Genomic DNA, 14,213 nt, shown 5'->3' with positions numbered 1-14,213 from the left:
CGGAGGACGAGAACCGTACCGGGATCAGAGGACGTGTGGGGCTGAGGGATGTGCGGGGCTGAGGGATGTGCGGGGGATGAGGGATGTGAGGGGCTCAGGGATGTGCGGGGAATGAGGGATGTGCAGGGAATGAGGGATGTGCGGAGATGAGGGATGTGCGGGGATGAGGGATGTGCGGGGATGAGGGATGTGCGGGGCTCAGGGATGTGCGGGGCTGAGGGAGGTGAGGGGAATGAGGGATGTCCCAGTGGAACTGCCCGTCGGATGAGGGGGAGAGCGCCTGGGGAAAACCGGGCTCCTAAACCCTTGTGCCTGGCCTTGGGGCCGCAGCTCAGGTCCCTCCTGCTGGGAGCCTTTCCCCGAGGCTCAGCGGGTGGACAGGACTGTCCTGGTGAGCTCCTTGGAGAGCACAAGACCGACAGTGGTGTCTGCGCGATGCGGGAGCTGCAGCGGCTGCCGGGGAGAGGGAAGCCAAGGCAGAGGGAGGGGAGCTGCCTGTTAAGCAGAGCCCGGGCCGGGACTCGGTGCTCGGCTGCCTTTGCCCTGTCCCCTGAGGCCACCCGGCCAAGCCGCGGAGTCGCCTCTGGTCCAAGGCAATCTGTGATTAATTTGCAAGGAAGTAAATAGTATTTAAAAAAGATAAAAGCGCAGAATAAATGATTCCTGGCAGATATGTCAGTCAGGTTTCTGTTCACTCTGCTGTGGCTGGCTCATCTCATTTATTTGTATTAATTGCAGTCTGGTAATGGCTGGGAGCTGCTGTACAAAGCCATTGCTGCAGGGGTCCACAGAGGAAGATGTCAGCGGGAAGGAGAGCACGGTGCCCCCTGTGCCTGCTCTCCCCAGGGCAAGCAAGGGCCTGCACAGGACCTGGAGAGCTCCCAGTGGCTCTGCTGAGGGCTGGCAGTGTGGCTGAGGGCTGTGTGAAGCTGGCCCGGGGTGCTGGTCCAGCACAGGGCACAGGGGGCTGGTGGCCAGAGGACACTTGGCCCGAGGTGGTGTGCAGGGTCCCCATCCCCTCTGATCCACTCTTCCAGCACCAGGAGCTGGGAGAAGTCTCCTCTGATTACCGTTGCCATTAATGTTTGTGGTGCCACGGTGCCGGGAGGGGCAGGGACAGCGGGGAGCCCCGGGGAGCAGAGCAAGCACACACGGTGTGACAGCTCCTCTCCTGACACTGTCCAGCCAAACTGACCTGGCCCTGTCAGACGAGGGCAGCCAGTGCCCCTCTCTGCTCTCTGGGGAAACTGAGGCACTGGCACGGTGTCCCTGAGGGGCCTGAGGACGGTCAGAGTGGCTGTGGGGCCAGCGTGTCAGGGGGCCCCGAGCATGGGAGCTCAAGGTAAGCAGCTCCAAGGCGTGGGTGCACATGCTGTGGTCAGCAGGGCTGGGCTAACGAGGCTCTTGGAGAGGCTGGTGAGGCCAAGGTGTCTCCATGGTGGGCAGCACCGTGGGGGACGCTGCAGCCACTGCCCTGCAGCTCTGCAGGCAGCCAGCACCACGAGGAGTGCTGAAAGCAGCGCTGAAAACGAGCTCTGAGCAAATGAAGGCAGCGAGCATCCCATCAGGAGGGCACAGGCAGTGCTGATTCGCTGCTGCCTGGGTCGGGGCACGGAGCAGGAGCTGCACGGCCAGAGAGTGCCCAGGGGATCCCAGGATGGTGCCTCATCCTGAGCAGGGCATTTTTGGGAGTGACAAGGATAGGCTTATCCCCCATGTCCCTGGAATCAAAGCATGAGGTGGTTTTTCTGTAAACAGTCGAGACTCCAGCCAGCAGGAGCTGTCAGTGCTGGGCCCCAGGCATCCAGCACCAGCTTTCCCTGTGGCTGCTCTCCCCAGAGGCAGCAGGGCCGGCAGGGGCAGGGGGCAAAGACCACACTCTGATCCAGGGGCTGCCAGGCTGGTGCAGCCCCCAGGGGGATCCCCCTGTCCCTGTCACCGTGCAGGCTCTGCTGACAGGAGACATGCAGGCAGCAGAGACTGGGCTTGCTCAGATGGCCAGAAAAGTGGGGAATCTTTTTCCCTTTCCCTCCACTGTTTCTGAGTTCACATCAACCTTCTCCTTTGATGCCAGACACTTCCCTGCCTCAAATCTGCAGCCTGGAGAAGGGCTGTGCCAATCCACACTGCCCCAGCCCCTCTCTGCTGCTCAGCCCTGCATTGCCACATCTATAGGTTGAATCCTGTCTTATAAATGAAACCCTGAGGTGTATTTGCAGACAACACCATTACAAGGTGGAGGTGAGTCATTCAAGCCCTTGAAAACAGGTTTGGGCTTTTTTCCAGAGAGAAAAGGTTCAGGTGCTTAGGCTCAGTTTCAGGATAAGACCAGCTCTGTGCTATTTGTGTTGAGGGGTGAGGGAGAGGAAGGACAGCAGGCAAAGGAGGGCACTTTGCTCTTCATGCAGGACCACAAAGTCATCCTGCTGCTTCCCACTCATCCTTGGTCCCTCCTTTGGGGTGAGCACAGATTTGCCTTTGCCCTGGAGCCAGGAAGACCTGAAGCATCAGGAGGGACAGAAACTTCAGGTGGGCACAGGTTTGTGGTGGGCTTTGAACAGCCTGCTCCAGCAGCCCTGCAGCAGCCTTGGAGGGTCATTTGCTCTGGGGAGGGCTTGGGAGCAGCTTAGAGGCAGCTCCTGGTTTGGGGGCATTGCTTGCCCTGCATCCCTCAGCCCCAGCCCCAGTGAAGGGCTGGACAGGGTAACAGCCCTGCAATTCATCAGGCACAGAGTCTGATGCTCTGGGAGGCTGTGCTTGCTGTAATTAGAGCACACCACATCACAGGCACCTCCATCCTGTCTCCGCATTCTCTCCTGACTTCCTCCCCCTCTCCCAAGGCTCCCAGCCAGCCCAGCCACCTCTGGACATCCTCCTGTCACTTTTTTTCCCAGGACTGGGATTTTCTTTTGCAGAAAGCAAGGTGTGAAGCAGAGCTGCTGCGTGCAGAGGGCTCTGCCAGCGTGCCAGGGCTGCTGTGCATCCTCTGGACCAACTGCTTAAATGCTTAATGAGCCCTGGGGAGCAAAGCAGTCCTTGTGAAAGATTCAGGCTCTCTGCTGCCTTCAGTTTAGGGCCATGTCAGCTCTCCTTTCCCTTTTTTAATCCTCTGACAAATGAAAATAGGGAGAGCAGGCACAGTCTCATCACTGTTTCTAAGGAAAGCAGCAAAACAAACAGGAAACCCCATGTGCTGCACAGGGGGAGAGAACATCCCTCCACCCTGGGGGACATGGAGGCACACTCCCCCAAAGCAAACATTTGGAGGCATTTAATGGGCTGTGAAATTAATGCTGGAGAAAACACATCCTGGTGGGTGTCTGTGCTCTGCTGCCAGCCTGCAGCTCTCCATGGCTGCTGGTGTGAGCTCAGTTTGTGCTGTCATCTACTGTCACCGCTTTTCCAGTGTCCTGCTGCTCCCTGCCTTTCCCTGGAGAAGCTGTCTAATAGGCTCTGGGTGCTTTCCTTTCCCAGCAGGAGCACAAATCATCTCATTGCAATAAATGGTGAAAGGATGAGCAGCTGTAGTGGTGTTTTGGTGGAGGGACTGGGCCCCAAAGGCACCAGAGCCCAACCATGCCCCTGTTCCTTAGCAGGGCAAGCAGGCTGTGGTGTAGCCACCAGAGGGACAGGGCAGGATGTGGGATTCCTTGGAGGGATGGGCTTGAAAATTGGTCAAAGAAGCTTAAGTTCATGGTCAGATTCAGGGGGTAGTGCTTGGAGCAATGGGTGGTTTGCTGGAGGGGGGATTTATTGATACAAGTGATAGGAATTTGGGTTGGATAATTAAAGAGAAAGTGAGTCATGAAGTGAGCATGATAAAAAATCAGGGGCTAGGGTTTAGTTGAGGCATACCATTAAGGAGGGGGGAAACCCTCTTTCTTTAGCTTAAAAGGCTAATGCTGGTTCATAGCTTCTAATGATTGGGATGATATTAGAGAGGATCAGCTTTCAAAGTCGGCGAGTGGGGTGGATTCTACTATTTCTACTATTTCTACTATTTCTGCTATCTTCTCTGTGGCCTGGAAGGTCACAGGCTGTGGGGATGTTTGGAGCTGCTCCCAAAGGAAGGTGGCACCATGGTGTAGGAGGAGGGCACAGGGGGAGCCCAGTGGGGCTCAGTGTTTGTGTGGCAGCGCCAGCAGGAGCCAGTGCCTCACCAGGCAGGGCAGGGTGACCCAGAGAGGATTGCAAGGTGAACTGAGACACTGGTCCCAACTCCAGCAAATGTTGCTCTATGATTTTATGGCACTTTTCCAGGCTAAAAATACCCCAGCTGCTGGTGCTGGGGTGGGCTGTGCGTGCAGGCTGGGCAGGGATGCTCTGTGCTGGGGGACTGGCCAAGGGCAGCTGCACCATCCAGCTGGGCTGGCCCTGCCAGCAGCCCCAGGGCTGCCCCTCCTGCTCTGTGAGCAGCCAGGCACAGAGGTCACCTCTCCTCTCGCTCCAAGTGACCTGGCACCTCTCTCCAGGGCTGTGCCAGATGCAGCTGCTCATCCATCAGTCCCCAAAATACTCTGTGGGGACAGAGCATCCTCAGTGAGCGCTCTGAGCTGTGTTTCAGGCCAGCACTGGCTTCTCTGCTGATCCCAGAGGGTCATTTAGGCCCATCTGGGGGCTCCTCAGGGGTGGGATGCTGTAACTGGGCTCATTTTCCCAACAAGGCACAGTGAGGTGAGGCCTGAGGACTCAGCCCATCACTGTGCTTGTGGGGCTGCTGCATGTGCTGAGGAAATGTGCCCCAGACCCTCCAAACAGCTGTGGGGGGACACCAGAGAGGGCCCTTCCCTGTGTGTCTGAGCTGCTGGGTTTGGGACACCAGAGTGGGTGGCTGCAGGGGACAGGGCTGAGGAGGAGCCTCTCTGAGGCTTGGATGCAATCCCAGCATGGCAGGACCCAGCTGGGCCAACCCCATCCCACCCAGTGCCCCCCTGGCCATGGGGAGCAGCTCAGTCCTGCTCCTCTCTGCCCTTCCAAGCAGATCACTCAGAGCATCCTGGAGCCCCTGAGCCCCTTCCCTGAGGCTGGGAGGCCTTTCAGCTGTTCTGAATGCCATCAAAGAAAGGAGAGTCCAGTGATTGTTCTTCAAAACCATCCCCTCACCAACAGGTGCTTATCCTCATCTAACATATTTCTGGTATTTTGTGGCAGGTTCTCAAGGAATTATTTTGTGTACATCCTACCCATCACATCCAACCAAGTGAGTGCCACCCTGGCCTGAAGACCTGGAGTGGATGGTGCAGACTTTCCTTTGCCTCTCCATGGGCTGCAGACCTTGTGTCTCTGGCTGTCTTGGTTTGGAAAGACAGGAGTCTGCTAAGGAAGGCAGGAGCCTCCCCTGAAATGGAGAATGTAAACCCTCCCCCCTCTCTGAATTGCTGTAAATTTTAAATTAAGGGGCTCTCAGGCAAAAATATGGGAGCAGGAATAACAGTTCTTTATTAGGGAAGAAAATAAAAGGATAAAATAAACAATGCAGTAAATTAAACCAACACTGACAGAGTCAGAACCCAGCCTGACACCCTGTGGGTCAGGGTGCTGGCAGCAGAACCATTGGAATTGTGGCTCAGCCCTCCTGCAGTGCCAGGGGTGGCTCTGCTGGAGCAGGGATCCTGTAGAGAAGGATGGATTCTGCCTCTGAAGATCCAGGGGAAGGAGAGGCAGCTGCTGTTCCTCTGGGGAATCCAGTGCAGAAGCTGTGCTGGTGTTCCAGAATCTCCAGATTATATCCAGGTAGGAATGCTTGGCTCCTCCCCCTGGGCTCACATCTCCCAATGGGATGCTGTAGCTCTTATCAGCCAGTGCAGGGACATTCAATGGCTGTTATCAGCAGGTGTCCCCTCCCGAGGGAGGAGTGATTGTGGTCACTCAGAGAGAGAGATAAGGCAAACTGCCCACTTGACAAAGATAATCTGCCATAGGATGGTAATAGAACACATCTTGCCTTGCAGTCTGGAACCTGTCCCTGGTGCTGCTGTGGCCTGGAAGGTCACAGGCTGTGGGGATGTTTGGAGCTGCTCCCAAAGGAAGGTGGCACCATGGTGTAGGAGGAGGGCACAGGGGGAGCCCAGTGGGGCTCAGTGTTTGTGTGGCAGTGCCAGCAGGAGCCAGCGCCTCACCAGGCAGGGCAGACTGACCCAGAGAGGATTGCAAGGTGAACTGAGACACTGGTCCCAACTCCAGCTGCTTTGGGGGGACCCTGGGGGTTGTCTTTGCAGACAGAGCAGGAGAGGAGGGAGCTGCAGGCAGAGGGAGGGCTGGAGCAATGGCACTGCCTGATCCTGTGACCTTGGCAAGCCAGCAGGATGAACAGGGAGATTTAATTTAGATAAGTGTCAAGCGAGACTCTTTGGGACAGCAGCAAAGCCTGGCACAGATCCCAAACCCGTCAGAGGATGCCTCCCTTCCCCAGGGTGCTGGCCTGACCCTGCTCTGGCTGCCTCCAGCATTTCCAGTGTCTCTGGAGAAAATCCACTGGACTTGGACACTGCAGGACCCTCATCCCTGACCTGTGCCTTCCCCTCAGCCGCTGCAGCTCTGCCCTGCCCCAGCAGGGGAAGGAGGGGCTGCTGTGCCAGACCAGTGCCTCAGCAGGGCTGGCCCCAGGGGTGGCACTGGGGCCGTGGGGACAGGCCCAGCGTGGTCCCTCAGTCCCCTCCCCACTGGGGTGCCCGGCTCTGTGCATCCCTGGCCACGGTTGCCATGGTGATGCACATCTCTCCCTGCAGCAGGAGCACTGGGGTTTGATGAGCTCTGCTCACTGTTCTGCCTTCCACAGCTCCCCTGCCCTCAGCCCCAGCAGTGTCCAAGCAGGAGAGCAGCAGGAGATCACCAGGAGCAGACCTTGGGCTTGTGCTGTGTGCCATGGCCTGCAGGCTGCCTGCCCCACCTCACTGCATGGGACTGGTCTGGGCTTTGCCTTCAACTAGAGACCCCCAGGAGGGACAAGCCTGGAAAATGGAACATTACACATCAGGTGGCAAGTGCAGGGGAGAAAGAATAAGAAGAAATAAGAAAGAATAAGAAAGAAGAAAGAATAAGGAAGAATAAGGAAGAATAAGGAAGAATAAGGAAGAATAAGAAGAATAAGCAGGCCCTGTGCCCTGTGCCCCCTGTCCTGTGCCCCTGCCACTCCCCTCCATGCCCAGCTTGGCCTCTGTGGTGGAGATGGAGGATTTATTCAGATGCAAATGCTCCCACTGCTGACAGATAAAACAGCAGCAGGTCAGGCAGCTGCTTCCAGGGGGGGTATTGGCTGTGGGAGTCAGTGTGCAGAGCTGCCAGGGTGGCACCTGCATCCCACAGAGCTGGAAGATGTCACTGTGCCAGGGAAGCCATGGCTGGGAGGGGACAGCATGCTGGGTGTCACTCTGGTCGTGTGGCTGCAAGGATGGTGCCATGAGGAGCCTCCTGCCGTCCCAGGTTCATCCCCACCCTGTCCTCTGCCTCCCCCTGCCATGGGCTCTGTGCTGTCTGTCCTGGGGTCCCTGCTGCAAGTGGCATCTGGGCAAAGCCCCTCCTGCGTCCCCATGTCACCACCTGGCCATGCCCAGGTGATTCCTGCTGGCACAGGAGGACTGCACAGGGCATCACCTCAGGAATGGCAATGCCTGGAGCCACCAATGAGCCCCCCAGAGCCTGTGTGGTGTCCAGGGGTTGTTCCCAGCTGAGGGGGGCACAGGAGGGGTTTGTGGCCGCTGTCCCCATCCCACTCTCTGAGAGCTGCCTGTGTCTGCAGCCCTGGGCACAGGCAGTGGTGCCCGCTGGGGAATGTCTGCACCTCCCACAGCCACCTCCTGGCCCTACCCTTGGCTGTGCTCTCCAGGGTGGTCTCTGGCTCAGGCCCAGGGAGCTGTGACAGCAATGGGGGCTGTCACTGCTGTCCTTTTGCTGTCCAGCCCAGCCATCCCCTCCAGTGCCCCCTTGCTCATCCTGCAGGAGCGCTGGGGATAGGACGGTCAGGGGACAGAGATCTCTGCAGCCAGGTCATGGAACTTGTGGGTTATTGCATTTACTGCAAAGGGCCTGGGTGCAGGGGCCTGCTGGGAGCTGCCAGCCACAGCTCAGAGCAGGGCTGAGAGGAGAGAGGGGGAGAGAGGATGAGAGGGTGAGAGAGTAAGGGAGTAAAAAAGGTAAGAGAGTAAAAGGGCAAGAGAGCTGTGACCCCAAGGTGTGTTAGAAAGTCTCTTTTCCCAGCCTGGCACTGGAGAATGAGTCAGGGCTCTTCATTCCTCGGTCTCAAGGTTGTTTATTGTATCTTATCTACAAAAATTCTTTCTCCTGCCCTGCTGAGATCCATCCAGCAGGGCAGTTCCAGGCACTCTGCCTGCCCCCAGGGCAGTGTTATGTCTTTATACTAAAAACTACATGTACAATATTTACTATTACTGTCCAATCCCTATCACCTATGTTAGACAGTGAGCTTCTACTCTAAACCAATCTCTAAGTGCCACCATCACAGCAGAAGATGGAGGCCAAGAAGAAGAAGGAGAAAGGCTGGACATGCCCAGATTCCCTCCATCTTGCCCCCTGAACCCCCATACCAAAAACCCCAAAATCTACTTTTCCACCCTGTGATAGCTTCACTATTATTCTACCTAAACTGTTGTGGCTTGCTGATCTTCATCTAAGGTTGGTGATTTGCTCCATGGGTCATAATCAAACCCACAGGTGTTTTGGGCTCCGTGCCAGGGTCTCTGAGCCCCCTGGCAGGGGTCTTGGCCATTCAGGACAGCCAGAGGGATGTTCTGGGTCCTGACATTTGGGAGCACAGGAATTCACCTGAGCCTTTTCAAATGGGTCCCCTGGGCAGCAAGAAATAAATGGGGACACCCCAGAGCTGAGGCTGGTGCTGGCATTGCTGCACCCTCGCTCTGCAGAGCCCACTGCAGCTCCACAGGGACAGAGCAATCCTGGGCTGTGTTTGCTGTTCTCATCTCCCACCCCCTCCAAGGAGGCAGGATGACATTTGTCTTTCCCTTCCAGGATTTTCTGAAAAGTAAATGAGAACAGTTCAAGAATGTGACCCCACGAATGGCAGAGTGAGAGAGTAATGAACAGCCTGGAAAAGATCAGAGTGAGGCATCTGTTTACCCTCAGGTAGGGAGAAAATCAAGGAGAAATGCAGTGGATGTGAAAGGCAAATCTGCTGGAAAAGGAGCCAGGGGAAAAGAAATCACCTTCTCCACCAACCTGTAATTAATCTGAGGGACTCACTGCACTGAGTGAGAGGCTTTGTGGGAGTTTCTTTTGAAATTAAAAACCAGACTAAGGGAGTTGTTTGTACCACTGTATTATGCCCAGTTTCTGCAGTAAATAGCAGGGCTGTTTGGTGGATAAAAGGAGCAGTGAGCAGCCAGGAAGGCTTCCAGTGCCTGGGCTGCCCTCCCATCAGCTGGGCCCTGGCTGAGGGCACTGCACCTGCCACTGCTGGCACCTCCTGGGTGTACCCTGGCCTCTGCAGCCAGCAGCTGATCCCCCAGGCACACACTCAGCCTCAACACCTGCACACGGGGTGGCACAGCCTGTGAAGGTGAGGGGACAGCAGGGAGGCTCCTGCAGGTGTCACCCGTGGGGTGCCAGGCCCCCTGCCCCAGCACAGCCGGGAGCTGCTGGTCCCTGCTGCCCCCAGCAGAGAGCCAGGCACAGGCTGGACGAGCTCTTCCAGACTCTAGAACTGGGCAGGTTTAAAAAGTCAGGCTCCTGCAGAGGGGAGCATCAGCCAGAGACACCAAAACAGAAGGGCAGACACCTGCTCAGACTGCATGGGAGGTGAGCTCATCTCGGTGCCATCCCTGCTGGCAGCACCTCCTGGTGCCCCTGGGGTCCCAGTAAAGTCGGGACAGGCTGGAGGTGGGTGCTGGTGCCAGCTGGGAGGGCTCTGACCCGGGTTATCCAGCAGGGCTTTGTTGCACTGCCTGCAGTCCTGCCTGCTGGGGAGGGTCTGAGAGCCCCAGAGCATCCCTGGGGGGCTCACGGTGCAGGGTCCCAGCCTGGGCCAGCCCTTGCTGAGCCTCACAAGGGTTTCAGCCTTTCCCTTTCCCTTTCCCTTTCCCTCTCCCTTTCCCTTTCCTCAGCAGCCCTTGCCCTTCCTCTGTCACCCTGCAACACTGCTCTGTCTGTCTGTCCTTCAGCACTCCTCCCCTGTCCTCTGACAGCCTCAAGCAGCTCCTTCCATTTTTTAATGTAATTTTTATTAGCACATTTTGCAGCGAGCCGGGAACGCCGACAGGACAGTGAGGACAGCCAGGGCGGGCAGAGGGAGCGGGGCTGGCTCTGGGGGAGCCCTTGGCATCCCAGGAGGGATGGACAGACAGACAGACAGATGGACGCTGCTGCAGCCAGCACAGCCTGCCCACGGGCACTGTCACCTCCTGGTTCTGTCAGGGACACCTTGATACAATGATCTCCTTAAGCCAGGTCCTATAAACTTGTCTCAGACATCTTTTATGAAAGATCCTTTCCTTAGGATTTTTTCTCCTGAGAAGCTGAGAGGCCTCAGGAACAAAATGTAACCAATGGTTATCTGCTGCTGTGGAATGCAACAGGTGCATCTGGGATTGGTCTCATGTGGTTGTTTCTAATTAATGGCCAATCACAGCCAGCTGGCTCGGACAGAGAGTCCAAGCCACAAGCCTTTGCTATCATTCCTTTTCTATTCTTAGCTAGCCTGCTGATGAAATCCTTTCTTCTATTCTTTTAGTATAGTTTTAATATAATATATATCATAAAATAATAAATCAGCCTTCTGAACCATGAAGTCAGATCCTCATCTCTTCCCTCATCCTCAGACCCCTGTGAATACCATCACATAAGCTCTTGGAGATCTCTGTGTGAAAAGTGCAGATTAAATGGCTCTACACAGATATTTACTGTGTGTGTTTTGTTGTATTGATTACTGGTGCTGTGTTCACATTTTAATAGTATGGTAAATGCAGTTTTGTAGTTAAAAGGTCACTTTTGTAGTTAAAATAGGAACTATGTCTATGGAATATTTTTTAAAGAAAGGAATGAGGTACTCACATGGAGATAGCAGCCACAGGACACCTAAATCTTTCAGAGAAAGAGAATTTATTGCTCCATTATCAGAAGAAATGAACTTCTTCCCACCTTGCTCAGGCCTGAAGACCCTGTCAGGATTCAGAGGAAGCAGCTGACACTGCCCAGACAGAATCCTGTGTTTGAATGGAATTTATGCATCATGTATGAGATGTATGAATATGCAACAGGCTGTTGCTTTTAAGGGTTAATCCTCTGGTAACGTGGGTCCTTTTTCGGGCTTATTTTGCCCAGAAAGAGGTACCTGGACTGTCCGTAACTCTTTGTTTCTATTGTCTCATATTGTCCTAATTCAATTGTCTAAAATTTTTATTACTCTTTTTTTTATTACTCTACTTGTATTACTATTTTTATAACCATTTTTTTACTAGTAAACTTTTAAAATTTTAAAAACCAGTGATTGGCGTTTTTTACATATATCACACTTGAGATAGCTCAGCTACCTCAGATGCCATAAAATCAGCAGGATGGCTTCTGTGGTAGTGTTGGAAACAGAAAAGTTTTTATAAAAGGCAAAATAACAAAGCTCTTTACAGAGAAAAACTGAGCCGGGCCAAAGAGGCTCTTCCTCCTTGTAAAACACCTCACAAAAGCAATCAGTTCCTTTGTTCTCTTCTTTTGCTAGTGAATTGCTCAGGCAGGACTTTTTGGCTTCTGTCCAATTGGCTATCCTTAAGTTTGAGATGAAGTCCCCAAGGTCCTATAAAGTGTATTTTTACCTAATTGAAGAGAGAAACTTCTAGGCTTTTTTTCCTTTGCAAGGAGACAAAAGATAATTTTGTCACTCTGTCAACAAGGGGCACATCCCTACAGCACCTGGGGAATCAGGAGGGTTTGCAGGGCAGGAAAATTCCCCTGCTGGGTTCCTGGCTGGGGTTTCACCCCACTGGTGGCTGTCACAGACACATTTTATGAAAAATCCTTTCCTTAGGGTTTTTCCTCCTAAGAAGCTGAGAGGCCTCAGAAATGAAATGTAACCAGTGGTTATCTGCTGCTGTGGAATGCAACAGGTCGATCTGTGATTGGTCTCATGTGGTTGTTTCTAATTAATGGCCAATCACAGTCCAGGTGTCTCAGACTCTCTGGTCAGTCACAAGATTTTATTACCATTCCATTCTTTTCTATTCCTTGCTAGCCTTCTGATGAAATCCTTTCTTCTATTCTTTAGTATAGTTTTAGTATAACATTTTATTTTAATATAATATATATCATAAAATAATAATTCAGCCTTCTGGAGCATGGAGTCAAGATTCTCATCTCCTCCCTCATCCTGGGACCCCTGTGAACAGCACCACAGTGGGCGAGGCAGGGCAAGGAGGTGAGAGAAGAGCAGAGTTAAAATCAGCAGCAGATGACAAGGAATTCATCCTGACCAGGGAAGAGGTGGCTAAAAATAGCAGCAAGGCTCTCTCTCAGCTGTGACAGGATGGGCTGGGGTTTCTCCTGCTGACAGATGTATAATGGATAAAGGCACTGCACGTGCTGCTGCTGCTGCTGCTGCTGCCTCTTGGGGGTACCCAGGGCTGTGCCTGCATTTTGGGGAGCACACTGCAGGGGCTGCCTGGGTTTTGCAGGGTCAGCACACACTGATTTTGGCCTCTGTGCATCTTTGAAAGTCCAGCCCCATGCCCAGGGGAGTGCAGAAAATGAGGAGTGCAGCCCCTGGGGGGCTGTAGGCAAAGAAATCAATTAGCAGGGAATACAAATAACTGCAGGAAACCCCCTTCTCGCAGCCGGCCTCACCCCAGGGAGGGCTGCCTGCCTGCCCAGCGTGTGCTGGGAGGGGTGGGACAGGCAGGAGGCTGTGCTGTGCCACCAGACTGATGGGACAGTGACAGTGACAGTGACAATCGCCACAGTGACAGTGACAATCACCACAGTGACAGTCTCTGGTGATTGTGGCTGCACACAGACAGGGACAGGAGGATGCTCTGCTCCCCTGCCCCACATGCTCCTGCTTGCTTTCCATCCCACTGCTTTGCCCTAAAGTAGTGGAGTGGATGAACCAGTGGTGCCTGTCCCTTTGCCATTGATGTCCCCTGCTTGTCCCCCCAGCCCCAGGGCAAGTCTGAGTCTGAGCTGCAGCTGCCAAGAGAAAAACCCACAAAAATTCCAGGGAGTCCTTTCCACGTGGGGAGCTCGTTTAGGGATGTGTGTGTGCCCACCCAAACCCTTCACTTTGGTGCAGCCTTTTGCAGCATCTCAGTGCAGACTGGGGGTGCTGGGGAAGGAAAACCCCCTCCAAGCCCTGCCCTGCCCTGCCAGCCCCCACACACCTCACAAGGGGCAGCGTGGCAGTGCCAGGCTCTGTTAGTGAGAGCTCCTGGCTAAGCCCTTCATTTCCCAGGGGTTTGGATGCAATTGCTCACTGCCCAAGGGTCAGAACAAATTGCAAGGTGATCCATATTGATTTATAAGCATGTTTATTTTTACCAGCCTGGCGTGTTCCCCACCTGGGAAGCAGCAGTGATTTCTCTGGCAGGGATGAGTCAAGAGGAGAGCTTTGATGTGGGCTGGCAGGCTCCCTGCAGCTCCCTGGGGGCTTATCCAGGAGGGGCTGAGCTGCAGGACTGCTCTGGGCAGGCAGAAGTGCAGGGTTGGGTTTGCAGCAGAGGCTCTCCCAAACTCTCCAGCTGAAGTGCAAAGTGTGAAAAACGCCAATCACTTGGTTTTTAAAGTTTTAAAAGTTTAATAGCTATAAAATGGTTATTAAAATAGTAATACAATTAGAGTAATAATAATTTGGACAAATTCAATTAGGACAATATGAGACAATAGAAACAAAGAGTTATGGACGTCTGGGTACCTCTTTCTGGGCAAAATAAGCCCGAAAAAGGACCCACATTAACAGAGCATTAACCCTTAAAAACAACGGCCTGTTGCATATTCATACACCTCATCCATGATGCATAAATTCCATTCAAACACAGGATTCTGTCCTTCCTCTGAACAACTTCTTCCTCTGAATCCTGACAGCGCCTTCGAGGCAGGAAGAAGTTCATTTCTTCTGATAATGGAGCAATAAATTCTTTTTCTCTGAAAGATTCAGGTGTCCTGTGGCTGCTATCTCGCTGTGAGTCCTTTCTTTAAAAAAATATCCTACATAGCATAGTTCCTATTTTAACATTTTTTTATAACCTAAAGCTATCTTTAGC

The sequence above is a fragment of the Molothrus ater genome, chromosome 14 (assembly GCF_012460135.2).
Source record: "Molothrus ater isolate BHLD 08-10-18 breed brown headed cowbird chromosome 14, BPBGC_Mater_1.1, whole genome shotgun sequence".
Classification (NCBI taxonomy): Eukaryota; Metazoa; Chordata; class Aves; order Passeriformes; family Icteridae; genus Molothrus; species Molothrus ater.
The sequence above is the reverse complement of the archived record's forward strand: the minus strand, read 5'-3'. Positions refer to the sequence as shown.